The sequence below is a fragment of the Rhyacophila brunnea genome, unplaced genomic scaffold (assembly GCF_057557595.1).
Source record: "Rhyacophila brunnea isolate RB1 unplaced genomic scaffold, BYU_Rbru_1.0 scaffold_6, whole genome shotgun sequence".
NCBI classification, from domain to species: Eukaryota; Metazoa; Arthropoda; class Insecta; order Trichoptera; family Rhyacophilidae; genus Rhyacophila; species Rhyacophila brunnea.
The window spans coordinates 23759846-23779860 of record NW_028233276.1 but is presented as its reverse complement, the minus strand read 5'-3'; the positions used below and the strand labels follow the sequence as shown (position 1 = coordinate 23779860).

The window sequence follows — 20015 nt, the reverse complement described above, 5'->3', positions numbered from 1 at the left end:
TTTAGCAAAAATTGAATGAAATTTTCTCAATTATTGGAAGGTAGACGTTTTCTCCAAGGCAAACAAACGAGTGCAATCTTCTTAAGCCGGTATTAGAGTTTTACGATTATGTATTTCTATTAAAAAGCTAAAATTCATATTTTCAATTTAAAGGGCGAAACGCGCCCGCTAAATCGGTGGGTCGCGGCTGGATCAAATTCACATTTTATTAATATTACCACTTCTCGTTGAATGTCCTTTAGTAAGCGTTTGATAACATAAAAACAGTCCGATGACCTATGCATTCTGAAATAAGCCGCATGAAATCTCACGGGTCGAAAGCCCAACATTTAATAATAATAAAATTGTAACGTCTGTTACAGTATTATCAATGGATCCTATGCGGGTAGTAGACCTGCCCGTTTTCGTGTCTCACTATAAAATCATTGAGCAGAAGATTTACGGGTTTATATTTGATTGTCCTACTGGTGGATGTCGAGATTTTTCGTAAACCATACCCAGTATGAAAAAAAAATGTTCCAGGTAATATTATGATGAAACATCTGCACGTCAGATCATCCAAATATGGGTGACCGTGAATCGGATGGCTGACAACATTTAACTGTGAAATTGGGTCTAGGACGATTCGCCGCCGGGACAACTGGACGCCACGCAATTCGAAAATAAATAGACGTTAGGAACCAATACGTACTAATATGATTATTTATATTTAAAATATTATGTTATGATTTAATAGTTGGTGAGAATTTAAATATGCATACGTAAATAATGATTTAATCGTGCATATGTTTAAGTTCCAACGAAAAAAGAGTTTTTTATTTTTATATAAAGCCTTAGGCATGGTAATTCTCAATCCGTAATAAAATAAATATTATTTTAAGAGTAAAATGAATTAAAACTACTAAGTAGTAGATAGAGACTGATTAAAATTCATCGTCTACGTTCTGTTTACGTGCCTAAGACAGTGCGGCGTCCAATTATCCTGGCGTACAGTTGTCCCATTCCCGTGAAATTATGTTACAGAAACTTCATATGCTTTGGATTGCGTTAGTGGTATAGTCATTTTCAGAAGGTTGGAGAGGATCCTTTTTTGAGTTGCTTCACTCCAGCTCCTCTCCGGGTAAAAAGTGTATAAAAATGTTAAAAAATCTAAAAAATGAGTAGTTTTCATTATTTAAAAAAGTGAGGTTATTTGTCACCCGGCAGTGTTGCCGTATTTCAAATAATAATTCAAATATATTATTGGATGTTAGGATGAAAATTCATAAAAATTTCAAAAATTCATTTCATTCATTCAAAAAAAAAACATCCGGAGCAGTGGAGCACTACACATTTTCGGTGCTCCGGGTAAACCCCTATTGCTCCACTGTTCCGAGTTCCGCTCCAACGCTCTGATTTTTTCCACATTTGGTGCATTCTTATACTTTTGTTATACTTTTCACATCTCACGAATTTGTAGAAAAACAATAATCCGGAGGTTTTAAAACATTTTCGTATCACGGCGACCTTTGTGTATAAAGATTCTTTCACGGCTACGTGAAAAAATGTATGTTATAAGCAGCCAAATATTTTTTCTCCCAAAAAACCCTTTCAGAATAAATGCGTTCTCGAAATCTCATCTTCGCGAAAAGGCGAGAGTAGTAGTATATTAGTCTATGGGCGAGACGAATCGCATCATCAAAAAGGTCATCGTCCTATGTGTGGCTCGCCTAAAATTTTTAAATTCTCAATTTGCACGAGATAGACTAAAGGTTGGGCACCACTGGTCTACAGTTTACTGTATACAGCTCATAGTGTTGAGAAAAAGTATCGGGTGGTTAAGGAAAAGCATGTGTCCTGATTTACCACTTCACAATTTCTAAACGACGCATGTAGGTACTGATAGATCTAACAAAGAAAGCACATAAAAATTGCCTGAAATTAAAAAAAAAAAATTATAAGATAAAAAGAACTTTTTATATGCAACGTTTTCAAATTTTCTGTTGAGTCATATAAATTTGACTTGCCTAGCTTAAACGATCAAAAAAATTTGTACCTACATGATAGAAATACTGAATAATGAAATGTCATTTCATATTGATTTCCATAGTAACGCACGTATATATTATTTAATTATTTAGTTGCTAGGACCCCCTAGCAACCAATAATGGTATCGAAATAACTTTTCATACAAAACAGAATTAACTGTTAATAAATTCAATTCTACTTAAAGATGGCTAAAAGTATTAAAAAAATACATTGGCATCGTGTTCCGATATATTCTAAAAGTTTCAAATGTCTAGCTAGTCGGGAAGTTAGTTAAAAACCGATTGCAAGATTTGTACCGGACAAACAACCACCGGACAAATAAGAATACGACCTAAGAAAAACGTTGTAATAAAATGCGGTGATAGATAACGTACCAATTTTTTTTAATACCTATGTATTTATGGCAACGAAAATATGAATATATGACTGGAATTTTAAAAGGAATTCATTGTTAGTTAAACGTTGGTAACTTAATGGGTACCTATTTTTATTGAGGGTTTATTTTTTATCTCCTCACATGATAGAATTTATTGGTCTGAATATTTCGGAGGGCACTCGGCGCGGTGTAGTTTACGTCGATATTAATTTAATCCCGACATTGTGTTGTCAACCCAAACATCGGACTGTGGCGGCCATATTAATTTAATTTGACTCCGAAGCGCGTGCTTGCTTAACCTTTAGTAAAAAAATATAATACCTTTAATCAATTGTAAATATCAGTGGCGTGCAGTCCATTATATTATGCTGGAGAGTATGCATTAATAATAATAACAATATGTATTTTTGTGTAATTGGATACAAAGTAAGAAAGAAAAACTATTTAAAGCAGTGGTTTCCAAACTTTATGTTACTACGCCTCCCTTTAAAAAAATCTAATCTTGGCGCCTCCCCGCCTTTATTTCATTAAATAATAGAGACACCTTTTTAAATATCATCATATATCAAAAATTATCATTTAATTATATCAATCATCATATAGGTATCACATCAAATTGCAAACGGATAACCACATATTTAAAATATTTAACAGCCTCGAAACATAGCAGCGCCACTTTTTTTTACTATTACTTAACTTATTTTTTTTTAGTAATTTTGATTTCCAATCCTCCAATATTTTATAAATGCCTTTATTTCGTCTTTTTGAATCAGTTTCTCATTTTTTTTAAATTTCAACCAAATAGACAAGTTTGACAACAAAATTATCGTTCCTAAACAAATTTGCCTCAAATTTCAACATTATGGTTTAACCCTTTTATTTCATTTTTTCACGAGATAGCCAGCACAATTCACAACATACCTACTATAGAAGTGAGGTATTATAAAATTACTCTCTATATTTTCAGACAGGTTTGCAAACAACCTTTTATGGGATTGTTTTATGTAGTTTATATCTAGCAGCCGTTTTATAAAATAAGCATTTGCAAACTGCAAACCTGTGGCTACATTAATTGTGTGAAACTTCTCGCGCCTCTCAGTCTGGAAATCGCTGATTTAAAGTGTAAAACGTATACCCCGCTTCAAGGTTCAACTAGTTACATAACGAGTTATTGTCGTTTGTTCCGAAGAAGGGTTTATAGTCCGAAACAGCTGTCAACGTCACATGATTCGAGAATGTAACATTTTTTATTGAATATAGGGTACATGATTTCAAAATATTCCAATATTGACGCAATTCTATAAGCATTTCAGTTGTATGATTTCTAGCTAATTTCGTCGTCATGATGTAGGAAGCGGGTGAGTCGATTAATTGGTAAACATTGACCGGAATCCGATTTTTTCTAGTAGGTATTATTTTGAGGTGTTTTCAAGTTATGTATGTTCAATTAAAAAATGTATCTTTATATTGAAGCTAAACATATTACTGGATCTGAGTTCAGATCATTAATAATAGCACGTGTTGTATGCGGAATTATTTTGGGATAATTCCTCTACGACGAATAAGGAAATAAATACGGTAAATCGATTTCAACGTCATCTTTTAATTATGCAATTGAAGACTTGAGAATGAAAACTGGACAAAGACCAAATAATAGTGAATTATACAGGAGAGCCTATAAACTGATTTTAAAAATATGTGTGATTCTATCATTCAAAAAGTGAATATAACATGATAGTTAAAGTGGTTTTGAACAGTGGTTTTTTTTAATATGAAATTACCGAAAAACCAAAGAGATTGGACTCTCTCTTTGCAAAAACCGTTTTTAGACTTTTTGGTTTTTGTCCTGTTTTCATTCTCAGGTCTTCAATTGTAAATTCTACAAAGCTGTTGTCGACGTGTTGTAACGAGATCTGCTTCTTAAATAAAGATGCAGTATTCATGCATAAAAAACCGATATTTCTTGACGTTTAAGGATTAGTTTTAGAAGAGGTACAATAATAATAGCACTTTATATACACGAGTTCATGAAATGTAATTCTGTGTTATTGTGAATATACCTGAAGTTTATAACGTTTCATACAAAGGGACGTAGTTGAAACCAAAGATGTTGAAGAAATTCTTCTTGTATAGAGATGGAGCTTAAAAGCGTGTAACCAAAGCAAAAAAGAACCTCTTTAATTTTCATACAAACTTTCCACGTTTTCCAACATATTATTTCTTTCTTCCATACAAAAATTGTACTCGCATCAAACCGAAACATGCGTCAACGATTTTTTAATAGGGAAACCACAGAAGACTTCATCTGGAAAAAGATTCAACAATTTTATTTGATAAAATATTTTTTTATTCAACGAATAATTCACAAGATTTAAGAATGTAACATTATTTTATTGAACATACATAACTTTAAAATACTTGATAGATACTTATATATAATCACTAGAAAAAAATGAAAAAAACACGCAATTTAGAAAGCGTTTTAGAGAGTATTTGAAAAACACTAGTTAACTTCATCGTTAGATCGGACACATATAGCTTAGTGGTCAGGGCACATGGGCGCGAATCGTGTCGTTTTTTTTTTTTAAACATTTTTTCTAGTGGTTATATATTTTTCAAACGTGTTTTCAAATTATATAAGATCTTTATTTAAATCATTTTTCATACATAAATAGGTATCTACTGATTTAAAAACTATTCTTGACCCATTTTTATTTACTTATATGTACCTAACTTATAAGTAATCCTAGATTCCTAGATTCCTCGATGATGACAGTTTTTTGTAACATTTGAGCAGCCAAATTCCAAATTTTCTCTTGAGAGTCAACTATGATGCCTTGTTTTTAGTTGCACAAGAATAAAGAAAATGGGTTATCTTCTCGGTGCGGCTGTACGAAGTTACAATTTTCGAGTGTGGAGAACTATGAAATACAGTTACTCACGTGATAATGTTATTTTCAATATGTAAATTCGTATCACATAATCACGCACACAGACCACGCATTTAATATTGTCAATATTTATTTTAATGACACGATCGGATTTTTTATTTCTTTCGTCTTATGACATGACTGTCATTAAATCTTAAATCAAATCTTGCTTTAAAATCTTGCTAAGCATATGGCGACTGGATTTCGCATTTCTATGTTATTAATATGTTATGTGGAGTTGGCATTAAGATATTTTCTTTCAACATGAGATGTGAGCTTTTTTATGTCTTCCAAGCTGCCTACCAATAGTTTTCCTTCCGGAATCACCTGTAAAGAATTTTTTTCTCGTGTCATAATTATTTATATGCATCATGTATTACTTTATGAAAAATAAATCTAAAGAACCTCGTCCTAAAATAAAATCTGTATAATAAAACACGTAGGTAACTAATTGTATGCGAAAAAACGTAGTTATTTACTCATGATTAGAGGCATGACCCCCACAAGGGGGGGGGGGGCTGACAGGGCTCTAGCCTGGGGGCCCGGCGTAACGAGGCGACCAAATAAGTCAGATAAACACACATCACAAATTTGCTCTAATAGTAAAAAAAAGTCGCCTGCGGCGCTATTTTCCTTTCTTCTTCTTATTGTGCCATTCCCTAGCGGAGGTCGGCCACCATCAAAGCGATCTTATCTTTGTCGTCTGCTACCCGGAACAGTTCAGTGGAGCTGCACTCGTACCAATCACGGAGGTTCTTAAGCCACGAAATGCGGCGCCGTCCTCTGCTACGCTTCCCATTGATCTTTCCTTGAATGACAAGTTGGGGAATGCTGTATTTTTGTCCTCTCATAATTTTCCTTTAATAATGATTATATTTTAAAATATGTAATTGTGCAATGAAATTTTTAATTGTGTCATTACTTGATATTAACTCCATAATTCAAGTGGTTGAAAGTATTAAAAATAAATAGCCTTAACTTGACCGTGAACGCCATTTGGAAAACGCCACTGTAGAGCGTCACAATGCCTTTAACCTTAGCGACAGGTAGAGGGGCCCGCTTCAGGATGTGGGGGCCATGATTAGAGGACTAGCATTTTTTACATAATCATAGAAATTTTCCTTTAGCTACGTTGGTAGACAATCACGATAAAAAAATGATTTCTAAGTAAGTACTTAAATGTGAAAAGAAATGTATATATTTTAAATTTCATGTTGCTATAAAAGGTTAGCTGGTCAACATCAGTTCAATCATATGAGTATAAGTACGTATTACTTAAATATATATTGCATGCGCCTACCAATTGCCGTCAGGTCGTGGAACGGGACAGATTACCTTTTCGGGCAACACTCTTCGTCATTCGGATGCCACTTGGCCAATGACCAGTCACCAGTGTCCAGTGACCACATTACTCCCTATTAGAGAGCCAGTCGGCCAGACGATGAATGGTGAATTAATATGGAGAGCGTTAATTCGGTACGCGTGGACTGTCGAGTATACTCTTTTTCAATGCGCTCAGTTGATGTTATACTTTTGTCAAATTGATGACGACCCGTCTTTGAAGGATCGACAGGATTTGAGCAATAATAAAATTATCTCTTCAAAAATTTAACTTGGGTAGGGCTAAGATGTCAGATATTTTTTTAAGATAAGGTAAAATACATCTTTACTGATACAGAAAATGGTCAGTGGTGTTATGTTTTTAAGTTTACGTAATTCACCAAAAGTATACTTTTATAATATAAAAAATATTGATCAATTAACAATGGACACATTTTAGTAAGACTACAATGAGTAGATTGTTGATTAGTTTTTTTTTTTAATTCATTAAGCCCTGCCTAATACCAAACCATAATTGATGAAAATATTCTTATATAATATATAAAATGTCTAAAATTATGTTGTTTTCTTCTTCTTTCTTTCGACCATGTCCGATCCTAATAGGATCGATCGATAGGATCGGATAAATTAATATGAGAATCTACATTGATTGAATACGTGGATTCGCATATTAATTTAGATCCAAATATTGTAATATCATTGATATTTTGAAATAAATTGTTTATATTGGAACAAACATAATTAAATTCATTCAACATTTTTCAAGAATTCATTCCGACCATGTCCGATCCTAATAGGATCATATGGGCCTCCACGGAGTAGAGGTTTGTATTAACAGATTTTGTGTTTTTACGAGAAATGGATGTCAGCCACTTGCTCAACCTATTAGGTCCATACCCTGACTCACGCACAAATAGAAAAACAATATGTGTACTTGCCAGACCCAGGATTTGAACCTGGGACCCACGGCGTGATAGTCCAACGCTTAAGCATAATTATTATTAATTTGTATATCTTATAACAACTTAAATTAAATAATACATTCTTATGTGTCTATATAATATAAATAACATTATACAGGGTAAAATAATGTCATTTAATTTTTGAAATGGGGCTTTGGGGTCCATGATTATAAGGACCCAATATTTCTAGGTCCGAAGTGTCCAAAGTTTTTAGTGACCTGACGCAATTAAACTCTCATAACAAATAATATGGATCATTGCATGAATATCATAAGATAACATAATATTATGTTAATCAAAAACTGCATATTTGGTAGCCATGTTTCAGCTTTACTTTCACAATATATGGCTACATATAATAAGAAGAAAGACTTCTTTAAAATATTTCGTAACAATGGTGAAAAATGTAAATTATTTTGTAATATTTGTAATTGCTCATAAATCATTCATTGTGATAAGAAGGAAAATTTTCGTTAGGAAAGATAATAACAATAAATAATGATTTATAATAGGTACTATCTGATGGTAGGTAGGCATGATATGCGCCGAGAAATAAGACACGTGAGGAAATGGTTTATCTATTCTAAAACGTTGAATATGATAAATAAAATAATATAATATCTTGACATTTACAAACGCTAGCAATACCAATATGAAAATAAGTGGTGAGTTTTGTTGTCTTGAATTTCATGATAAAGCTACAAATATTTTTGTTTTAACAATATCAACTATACTTAATACCACAGTTTTGCCAAATCATTCTTCTTCTTTAAGCGAAACCGGTCTTGACTTTTGATAACTAGGTACCTACTAGGTAGCTCCCAGTATCCGGCATAGCACGACTTGTGGTGAATTATTGGTATATTTAGGGTATCACCAAACTGACTAAATTATCTACATGGTTTATAAAATTGGTAAGATGAAATGACAATTATTTATAAAATATATAAGCAAACGAACGATTAAAATTGTTGCTTTGTATTGGTAAATCGATTTTCATGGTTTTAAAACAAGTTTTTATTAATTCTACGTTAATTGATTCATTTATGTTGACAGCTGTTTCACCCTATAAACTCATCTTCGCAACGGTCGACACAGGGCCGCATTTACACTTTAAGCGGCCCTGTGATGATACTTTATGGGGGGGTACTTTATCATATTATTCGTATATATTACGCATGCTCGAGTTGTAAAAACAACTGAAATGTAACACGTGACTTCCTCAATATATTTGATTTGCCCACAAATATTATCTGTGTTTGATCATGTGATTAGGGGATATTTTTGTGTATGGTAAATACTTCTGCCAGTGCCGTATTTTTGTTGCTGTTGATTTCAATAATATATTTGACCGAAAGAACCCACGTAATTTTTAAAGAATCTGTTATCTCCGCCTAAATGTTTTATTACATATTTTTAAATATTTTTTGTGTGCCGGAGCCCTGGGGTGTAACCCACATAGCCGTATGGTAAATCCGTCCCTGGGTAAATTAGAACTATGTAAACTTCTTAAATGACTTATATTAAAGTGGAATAATTGTCAAAAGAACTTAGTATCAAACCCATTATAATGGAGTTCTACCACGCACACGCCAAATAAGATATTACTACGAAGATATAAATACAATATTAGCCAAAACTTAGTTAAATTATATACTACATAACTACAGGTACGTATATAATAAAATTATATTATAAAGTGTAGGTGCACCAAACCTATGTTACAACCAGTGTAAAACCAAAAATATGACAGATAGAGTACGAAAATAAGGTAGATGACAAAAAATATATAGATTGTCTCAAAATTAAATAAAAAAACGTCTAGCAATTAAGTAGGATTTATTGTATTACACAAATTAATATATAAATCATATCTACAACGAAAAAATAATGTAGTTATGAAATTTGGTAATCTATTTAGTAGGTATTCGTTTTGTTGGTAAAATATAAAATTAAAAAAACCCAGCATGTTGACTTTTAAGAAAATCTGGCGTAGTAAGTACTCTAGCTTTTATATGAGAAGATTTCAGGTGTTTTCAGAGACGAAAAACCTAGATATGCCTAATTCATCCTAGATATGGCAAGAAAACCGCTAAGTTGGCAACGCTGATTGCAACGAATTTATTGAAATGATATAGAGTCAGTGACATCCTGTGAGGATACACAAGTGAGGCACAGGATATTAGCGTCACACGCTGAGGGTCCACAAATTGATTTACATACCTAATAGTAATTTTCGGTAATTATGCCGCAGATGCCCGCATGAGCTTATTTTTTTTTTACGAAAACAGTTTATTCCATGTAGACAATAATTATATTAAATACCTTTTTCTGTCGGCGCAGATGCTTTTCGATCCAATAATAATTGTTAATTTAAAATTTTCATACATTTCGATGCATCATTATCACACACTAAGATTATATTAGGTTGGGGTAGGTCACACGATAGGCGGCACATTTACCTAATTTTCTCCTACAAGAATAACATTTTTTTTTATAAAAAAATAGACAAACATCTTGTCTGATCGCTGATTGGCCGGAGAAATCTTAGATGTACCTACTCAAAAAAACGAAGTATTTAGAAACTGGAATTTAATATTATTAATAACATTGTTTTCATAACAACACAGTTTGAAGAAGAATCTATTCTTTAGTGAGAAACAGTCAATTTATGATATTATGTAAATATAAGTAGAACCTATTTTAAGTAAGAACTTTAGTGTCATGTGCATATTTTAAGCCGCGGTGTCTAAAAACAATAGATTGATCACCATTCGCCAGATGCGGTTTTTTCATAAACTAGACAGAACGATGCCTATAATTGAATAACGTTAGATCTGGCAAAAAACGTTTATCTGTACATCATCCGCTATCTATGTGCGTTAGCTGGCTGCGGTCGTCACATTAAAAATTGCCGATGTACAAAGACGCATCATCTGGAGTCGGCTTGAAACGTTTACATAATATCGTGGCAGACGCACGACGTGTTAAATGTATGAAACAATATCAAATGAATTCGCAACATGATACTATATTATTGCACTCGCCCCAGCAATATAATTTATTGATCGTGAGCATTAAGTAATAACAGAAATAGACCGTGCACATACATTAAAATGATTTCTCGACTACAATGCATAACATTGCGTACTTATTCTGTCAGTATTACACGACAAGGCGACCGGAAAATAGATTATTTAATATCTAAATATTCTGATGGGGTTGCCAAAAATGTGGAGGAAACCGTAATTCACTGAGATGATAAATATTTTACTTTGAATAAGATCACGATTAAAATTTTACTGTGCGCCGTGATATCCAATTGTGAATGCGACATGTCGCAGCGTCTTGAAATTGAGAGTGTTTTAAGCCGCTAGTCAGGTGGTTCCGCTGTAGCTCCCTATCGCACCCACTAGTCACTAGTCAGTGCCTGTCGTATACATATATATATTTATTAAGCTACGAAGTCTCAATTGAGTCTTCTTTAGCTTTACGTTTAAACATACATTGTTAAGTAAATGTGTAACCAGGGGCGGCTCTACCGTAAGGGTTCGTAGAGACCATCCCCACACCGCTATCATCGCAAAAATATACGTTCGATATTTTTATCATTTTTTTTTAGAATTATTAATAACCATGTCCTTGCTTTTTCGTACAAGGTGGTTGTTAGTAATTTGAACAATCGCAAACACCCAGGCTTTGAGAAAAACACATAAATATCGTGTCCTGACCGGGAATCGAACCCAGAACTCTCGGGTGGAAGGCAAGTGCATTACGCACTGTACCACGAGAGCCGCCCAGCGACGGTGACACTTATGTACAAATTAAGAAAGCTATGGCGTTTATTTTTCACTGACCGGGCTCACTCAGTCCCATCCCGTTGCTGCGGTATAAACCTCGTTCTACAAAGGATGTGAATGCGTTAGAATTAGTATACGCGTACTGGGCAGCGAAAAAAATTACCCCTGGATGAGTAAAAACGTTTGCTGCATGTCGTTGCTCAAAACAGATATTGTTAAGTCTATAATAGTAATTATTATTATTAATTAAGTCTTTAACTATTAACTAACTTATTAATTACTAATTATCTAACTCGCTTTTTAGATGTGATTAAGTAACGACTCAGATAATTATATTATTTATTCTGAAAAAATACTCATTTCCTCATTAATAAAATCATATTATTATAAGTAGCTTGGTACTGTATGGTAATGTACCATGTACCTATAATATGAGAAAGTGGGTAGGTATGTATATTAAATTTAATAATTAATGGCTAAACGCCACCACCTAGAATGTTATCGAGCCGCCACTGTGTGTAACTATATTTGTAATTTTATGTTATGAGTGAATTTTAATATTGGAATCAGCACTGGCAAAGCGTCTGACATTTAGTCGTCTAGAAAGAAAACGGAGTGTCAAAAAAAGAAAAATGGGACGATTCGTCGCCGTGAACTGGCCACGGCCGATTGGCCCCCGCTAACTGGCCGCCGGGACCATTGGACGCCGGTACAATTAGGCGCTGGCCACGATGTCGGTGACTTGGTGGTCTACATAGAGACTTGCGAGCGTTAGGAGCGGTTGACTTATGAAGGAGAGTGGAAGACTAGACAAAGTGAATGAGTCTGATTAAGACGGCTTAGACCCGCCCCAAGGCTGTAATGCCAGAGAAGAATATGAATATGATTATTAAAGTTAGGCGATGCATGTTTGAGTAGATACAACAGTGTTTACATTACTTTAATTTTCTTGCTCGTTCAATGTTCACTCCACACCGCCTCCAAGAATCCCTTTCGCACGCCAGTCTTCTTGTGTCTTTCTATGTTATGAGTATGACACTACCCAGTAGCTCTGGCGTACCTAAACATCATGTGGGTGTTATCACGGACCTTAAATACCTTTAGGGGACCCTTGAAGGCGCAACGTGACGTGTGTAATGAACAAAATGATGAGCTTCATAAAAATACTTAAATGCTGCTCATCTATGGGCACCGGGTTCAATCCCAATGAGGTACAATACATTGTCAAAGTTTGGACTACACGATTATCATCGGGCCTCAAGGCATGTTCTAATATTAATAAGAAAAAAATTAACGAAAAGAAGACGTGTTATATTAAGTGATATAATTACGTACCAAGTCTGAAAGGGGGGCAAAAAACTATCCTAATTATAGCTTACTTTGTTAATAATTAATACATTTCAAATACGTCTGCGTATAGTAAAAAACACACTTGATTGATAATAATTATTGATATATAGACGAATCAATAAAATAAATAATATTTAAACGGATCCATTAAATGTTTGCCTACTTTGTATATATTAATTATCGCGGTTTGAAACCAGCACCTCTCAAATATTTAATAATATTTTTTTTAAGAAAATACACTAATTTGACCTAATGACCACTAATGCCGGTAATGGAATTCTTTTGAATTTATGAGAACGTTCAAAATTAGTAAAGGTCGTCACACCAATATACTTCAGTACTTAAAGGTCGCGAGAAATGAATAAAGAATCAATTTTGTGTGAGTACTTTCCGTTACGACGTGAAAGTATTGATCATGAATCACACTTCTAGTGGTCGTATTTGGCATTACAAATGAATTTATAAATCCAATTTAGGATAACCAATCGTAATACGCAATAGTGCCAGTTAGGGATCCCGAGCTATTTTCGATACCTATGAATCCCGGGATTGATAAACATAATCCCGGGATTTCGGGATTGATTTTTTTTATCCATTTTTATGGAAAATAAACTAAAAGCGAAAATATAACAGAAAAAATACTTTTAATAAAAAATAACTACATTAGAAATAAACTGAGTTTGAATGAAGTTTGATTTATACCCATTGCCCATTGCCGATTCATTTTATTTTTTCACATAAATTATTAAAAATTGAAAGATTGGAAAAAAACAATGCTTCGCACTATTAACAAAGTTATTCCACCATGATATCATACGCTTTACGGCAGTTTCAGATTTGGCTGACTAATTAGATTTATGAAGCGGAAAGGCCATAAGTACGCCATGATTATTTGCTATACTATTTTAAATCTCGCTAATCCATTCATTAAGTCTTTACTATCAGAAACACCAATCTCCCATTAAATTCACATTATTATCTATATTACAATATTATTTACTCCGTTAAACTTGTGTATTTCCAAGATTGAACGTATACAATATTAACAATAAATGTTTTAAATAGTATAAATTATACTAGATTTATTTTTGACCGATTTTATCAATGTTATTTGTAAATATAAAATTTTTATATAAAAAATGGAAAAAAATGCCAATCCCGGGATCCCGGGATTGTCAAATTGTAATCCCGAAATCCCGGGATCAGAATTTTGGCTCGGGATTGGATTCCCTAGTGCCAGTATTTTTCAAATTTAGAACTAGTACTGGGTACTATATTTAAATACTATTTATTTAAACGGCAGATAAATACTTGCGACAGGTTGGTGAGCCTCGCAGCAGTTAGTTATAACTACAGGCCAGATGATCATCGCTAGAATCAAATCGTGGAGTACCTGTGTATAAAGAATGTACGCAGGAAAAGAGTACAAGCGGTGTTTAGTCACGCCGGCTAACTATGGACTTTTAAAACTCAAATTTCTAATATACAATACTTTGTTTTTTAAGATACCCATAGTGTCGTAGTTGTTAGAGCCCCCATTTTGAAATTGTGGGTATGTTTTCGATATTGCGTCTGGAAAAAAATACACGTAGTTTTTCTATGCATTTGATCCAAAGGATGGACCTAATGGATAACAACCATTCCCCGTTAAAACGTCTGTTAATATAACCTCCCCATGGTAGTTATTAAATACCCATAAGTATGGTAATTTACATGTATATAACATATTTTTTTATTTTTATAATTAGATATTAATAATTTTCTTCGAAGGGTGGATAATACTTTTTTTAAACGCTTGCGATTCTCTCAAGTCAATTTCTTGTGTCTCATAATTTGTCTCATTGAAGAAACAAACAATTGTGTAACAGCATAAGCATAGATATCTACTGTTTCAGTGATTGGAGATTATATGAATCACGTAGTCATCAAATTGTAAGCTACCAAAAGTTAGTAAGTCGATAATTTAGGTATTTGGAGTTAGCAACGGAATATGTGTCTATAATATGTGTAGGTATGCTAGAAAAAAATTCAAGGTCATCCGATATGTAGAACATGCACAAAAAGCACAAAAAGCACAAAGAAATTAGCATTATTCCCGATTTTAGAGACCATGTCACACTTCAAATTGCAATTACTCCATAAAACGACTTCGAAACTTACCAACTTTTGGTTGTAGCACCACGAATAATAATTATTATACTGTAGTCTAAATGGTAGAATATATATATATTTAGCCACGTATTTTTTCCAACTTATAGGTATGCGGTGTAAATAAGAACTCTGTCATTTTGGTAGTATTGACCAGTGTGAGTGACCCTGTTAGAAATCCAGAGCATCAGTTGTTTGCTGTCCCAGAGTGCAGAATTAACCTGCCATTGATAATGCCAATTCGGAGGACGATAACTTTTTATGATGCTTTTATTAACTCTGTTTTTTTGTATAAATATTGTTGATACTGTTATACATATTCCTTCGTTTTCTCCATGCCATATTATGAACGTCCAGAATTTATAATTTGTAAGGATCAGTAGTTGTAAAATTAAATAAATTTCTATTTCATTTTGTCTATTTCAAACATGTCAGTTACATTATTATTATTATTATAATCCACGTCGTCAGATATTATAATTTTATTATACTTGTTAAAAATAATATTGTAGGTGAACATTATTATTTATTATATTCCGAGACACAGATTGACGTTGTTGAATGGATTAATAAAATTCGCAATATTTGGCACCCCGTTGTGCGCAAAACTCTGCAATCACGCTCTCCAACAATAAACCGGGTAATACGACCAATTTAGTAATACAAAAAGCGATTTAGATTAACTTCCATAAACAATAAAAAAAAATATAAAGCTTGGTTATTTAGCTGCCGTTGAAAAAAATCAAACTATGAATGATTTTTACTAAGTACCTATTTACCTACTGTCTTGCTGTTTTTTTTATTATGTTCGTAGTGTGTTTTCATTATCTATCTGTATAGGTATTCACTAATATTCTATGGATATATTGTCACCTCGATACTACAAATAGATAACTCTGATTTGGTAATTTTTGGGAAAATGAAATTTAAACTTTACTTGATTAACATAAATATAGGCTATAATTAGATGTACAATAAAAATGCAAAATTTTGTGCTTTGTCTAATTGGGAACAATTAAATAATGTTCGATTGAATGAAATAATATTGTAGATATTTTATTGTATTTATTTCATGCATTGATGGTTTTAAAGTTATCTAATATTTTCAAACACAAAATTAATACAGTTCCCATAAACTTTTGACTTACCTAGTACCTAGTTTTATCATTTCGCAGAGAAGGAAATGTAGAATCATATTCAATAGCTATCTCAAAAACAGTAGTACATTTGTAGTATTGAGGTGACGATATACATACTTTTCCGCCTTTTTATTTACTTTCCGCGTATTCAGTGCTTTTTACACTGGTCTCAATATGACAAACTGTAACCGAACCCTCTTGCACTCTCTGACCGTATCCGGAACATGTCATGTCCAAACCACGTGAAACAGTTCTGTGTGATTACGTCAGTCACCGAGGACTAATGTGTCAGCTCACATATTCGTGTGTTTGTAACACGGTCGTGCCGGTGTACTCCAAAGATTCATCAAAGACATCAATAAATCTCAAAACTCAAAAATCGTGATCTTTGGACCCTAGTACGATGGCAAGTCTCACAGCGTCACATCCATACAGGAGCGCAGTTAGCACGCAGGCGTTGAATAAATGCTATTCAGTCCTTACAGCATACAGCGTTGATGTCCCGGCGACTCCAAATTGGCTTAAAGCAGACCCGACCATGCCCATTAGGATTCTAAGTTTACTAGAAAAACTGCTGTGGCTTTAAATTAGGGATACATTCAGATACGGACGCGATTATATACGTGACCCTGAATAGGCAGATGTACACAACGAAATTTGGTCGCCAAATATGTCATACAAGACAGCACCAATAGAAGAAGACACAGTAGTCAAAGCAACAATCCTCATCCAAAATTATTAACGTTTTAAAGACGAGTTTATCATTTCCATGCACTTAAAAGATATCAACGTCAGCACCATATTTCCGGTAAATGGGGCCTTGATAAAAGAAGAACCTCCGGCGCAAGAATCTCAGAGACTAGTTTAAGCGCAGCACCCCAACCCTCGTCATAAAATCGACAGAAACAACGGATGCATTTGGTAGACGTGAAAGTCAAACCTTCAGAAGCGGACATTCTTCCACGTAACCACCGCTGAGGCTCCACCCATCTGACAAATCCAACCCCATTACGGACATGGCACCATTAGAGGTATTCGCCCCATGGCCGCCTTCAGCCACCCGTCAGAGGCCCTACCAATCCTTCGCTACACGCGCAGATATGACAAGAAGCGCAATAATGTAATGTTTATGTTACATTATCTCGGAAAGTAGATCGACGATAACAATAATGTTTTATACATTTCCATCCGGAAACTGTTCACGAGGAATCTATTAGTGGAGGTTTCATATCGATAGAGTCAATAATAAATAATATAGTTTTTTTGGAGAACATTGTATGTAGACCCCATGTTTAGAAAATCGGAGCGCCTACAAATTTTAATAGAATGTATTGTTAGCACATTATCACATGTCAAGTCTCTTGGTACCTATACGGGATGTAGGCAAAAATTGAAAGCGTGAAATAAAAAAAACATTACCACGTTCGAGCATAATATAGGCATCCACAAAGTGGGGGTTGTATTCACGAGGAATAGCTTTTAGCCATTCGCTCTATCCATTAGGTAGTTGCACTGGATCAAATACACATTGCAAATCAGCATGCATTTTTTATTCACATTCAGTCGTGGCACTGAACTGCGAATTACGATGGTAATGTTAGTAATTGATTTTCTTCGAATGAAGTCCAGTTCGAAATAAATGAAGATTTTCGATTGCATAATTCGTTCAAATTACTGCCATTTATTTCAATATATCTGGCAATAGGTATTTACACATAATTCCAAGGACGACTATAGATAGGCCGGGCCACTGAATTGCGAGTTACGATGGTAGTGCTATTTATTGATTATTTTCTGTTGCAATAGGTAAAATGATCGCAGTAAATGAAGATTTTCGATTGTTTATTTCGATCAAATCAATTAACGTATATTATAATTAATCGTAATTTTCTACAAACAGTTTACCATATTGCATTCGAAGTATGAGACATAACTAGTACCTATTACAAAGTTTACAGTTTCGTGTCATGGCCTGACTATATTGAGCGTTCAAATCCGCAACGAACGAATTCGTATCGCTACTCTACGCATCAGAGCAATAACATTGCAGATTTTAGCTTATTTTATAAAGTTAAGTAAATTTAATGTCCCTAGATGTCGTAGAATCTAGATTGTCTTGTTAACTCGGAGGACCAAGATTACTAGGTATACAGGCGTACAAAATGGTGAACGAACTCATTTCTTTAATTTCAAAAGATTCGGCGTTGAGTCTCCAAGCTTGACACACGAACAAATAAAACATATTTGAGGTACAGACACACGTCGACCTGTTCACAAAAAATAATCGGTAAAGTCAGTTATCCTGGATACAGCGGCAAACACATTTTGAAAATAGCCGATTTACTGGTTTATTTGTTAGGATAACCTACAACTAAACTAAACTTACTACTAAACTTACCCAATTAACAAATAATCCAGTATATCAGCTATTTTCAAAATGTATTTGCCGCTGTATCCAGGATAAACGTATAGAACCAAATAATAAAATGCACTAAAACTAACATATTATTAGGGATACAAAAAAATAAATTTACATAAGTACAAAATACAATAGGTATACAATACTTATATTTTGTACGTCATACTGAAAGTATAGTGGGACTCGAAATCAGTTAGTGCCTGAGGCATCCACGTACTTAAAACCACCACTGTATGCATAAAGTTATTAGTAAGTACCATATTATATAAAAAATATTTTTCATTTATGTAGTTGACTTTTTTCTTTATTTTGACAAGACATAAATAATCTTAGAGAAAGGATAAATTTAATATACCTACTTAAGACATGAGTACTTACCCAATATTATGGAAAATAGCTTACGATGCAATTTTTTTTTTTTTTTTGTATTAAATGGCGGGAAATTTTAAAACTAAAAATATTATTTTATGCTGCAAGTACGAGTAAGTAACTATTTTGTTTGTCATTGATTATTAGGTACAATAATTACTGACAATGGATGTATGTACAATTTATAAATTTGTCGAGAATTAATTAATAAGTATAGATTAAAAAACAGCAACATCATAATATACAGTTTCGGTATTATTTTATTATCTCAGATGAAATCTTCTTAAAAGTTTAACAATGTCGAAAGCTGGCGTAGAGCTTTTTCGAAGCTCTAACAACTTTAGGAATAAGGTAAAGTTTACAATGATAATACTAATAATAGTAGATAATATATAATATAGGCAATTGAAGAGGGAATCAATTTATATTCTTACACTTGATACTGGCGAATCCTATTTCACATAACCGCGGAATATGATCCAAGAAATCAGTGCATACAATGCAGAACTGCAAAAGCTGCTGCATACAGTATTATTATTCTACTGCTGATATCACACGGCGAACCAACACACCGCCTATTATTTTTATTTCACTCTTTCACGTAAAATTTCCAAGATTTTCAGCAAACGCTTGCTATTTCACACTTGATTGATCGGTCAGCGACACAATATGTAATTTAAAGCACACACCGATGTTTGTTTCACTTATGTTTGGACGGGTTCTCGATAGTTTTGAAAATAGAATTGAATTTACCATAGACATCAACTTCGCTCGGCTGTTGCCAGTTTACTGCGGTCTGTGAGCCGGTATTTTATAGAGGTGGGCTAGCTTATTGATGATTTTTTTTATTCAACACGGTTACCTACCTGTTATTTTTTAATATTAGAAAATCACATATTCAATAATGTTCTAAATGTATCACATTATCAGTAAGGTTCACTAGTTTTGTTGGAAAACAGGAAAAAGTGGACTGACCCAATCTGAACGAGACAAGGCGATACAACAGGAGATATTCAATAAACCCATTAGCCCGGCTTACTTTATATACACTACTATAACTAATATCAACTAATAAATAATAAAAATAATATCACTAATGAAACTAATATCGATAATAATAATTGTATTGCCAATATTCAACACAGTTTACTAT

The 20015-nt window shown here is 33.6% G+C and overlaps 1 protein-coding gene across 1 annotated transcript in view; it reads right to left on the bottom strand.

The window, feature by feature from the left end:
• The window catches only part of LOC147065433 (rho guanine nucleotide exchange factor 17), a 178831-nt gene extending 159176 nt beyond the window's left edge, over positions 1–19655 (bottom strand). The window contains exon 1 of the mRNA XM_085957158.1: positions 19297–19655. The gene's annotated coding sequence lies outside the window, so the exon portion shown is untranslated. The remainder of the gene's footprint in view (positions 1–19296) is intronic.
• Between the last annotated feature and the right edge of the window lie 360 nt (positions 19656–20015).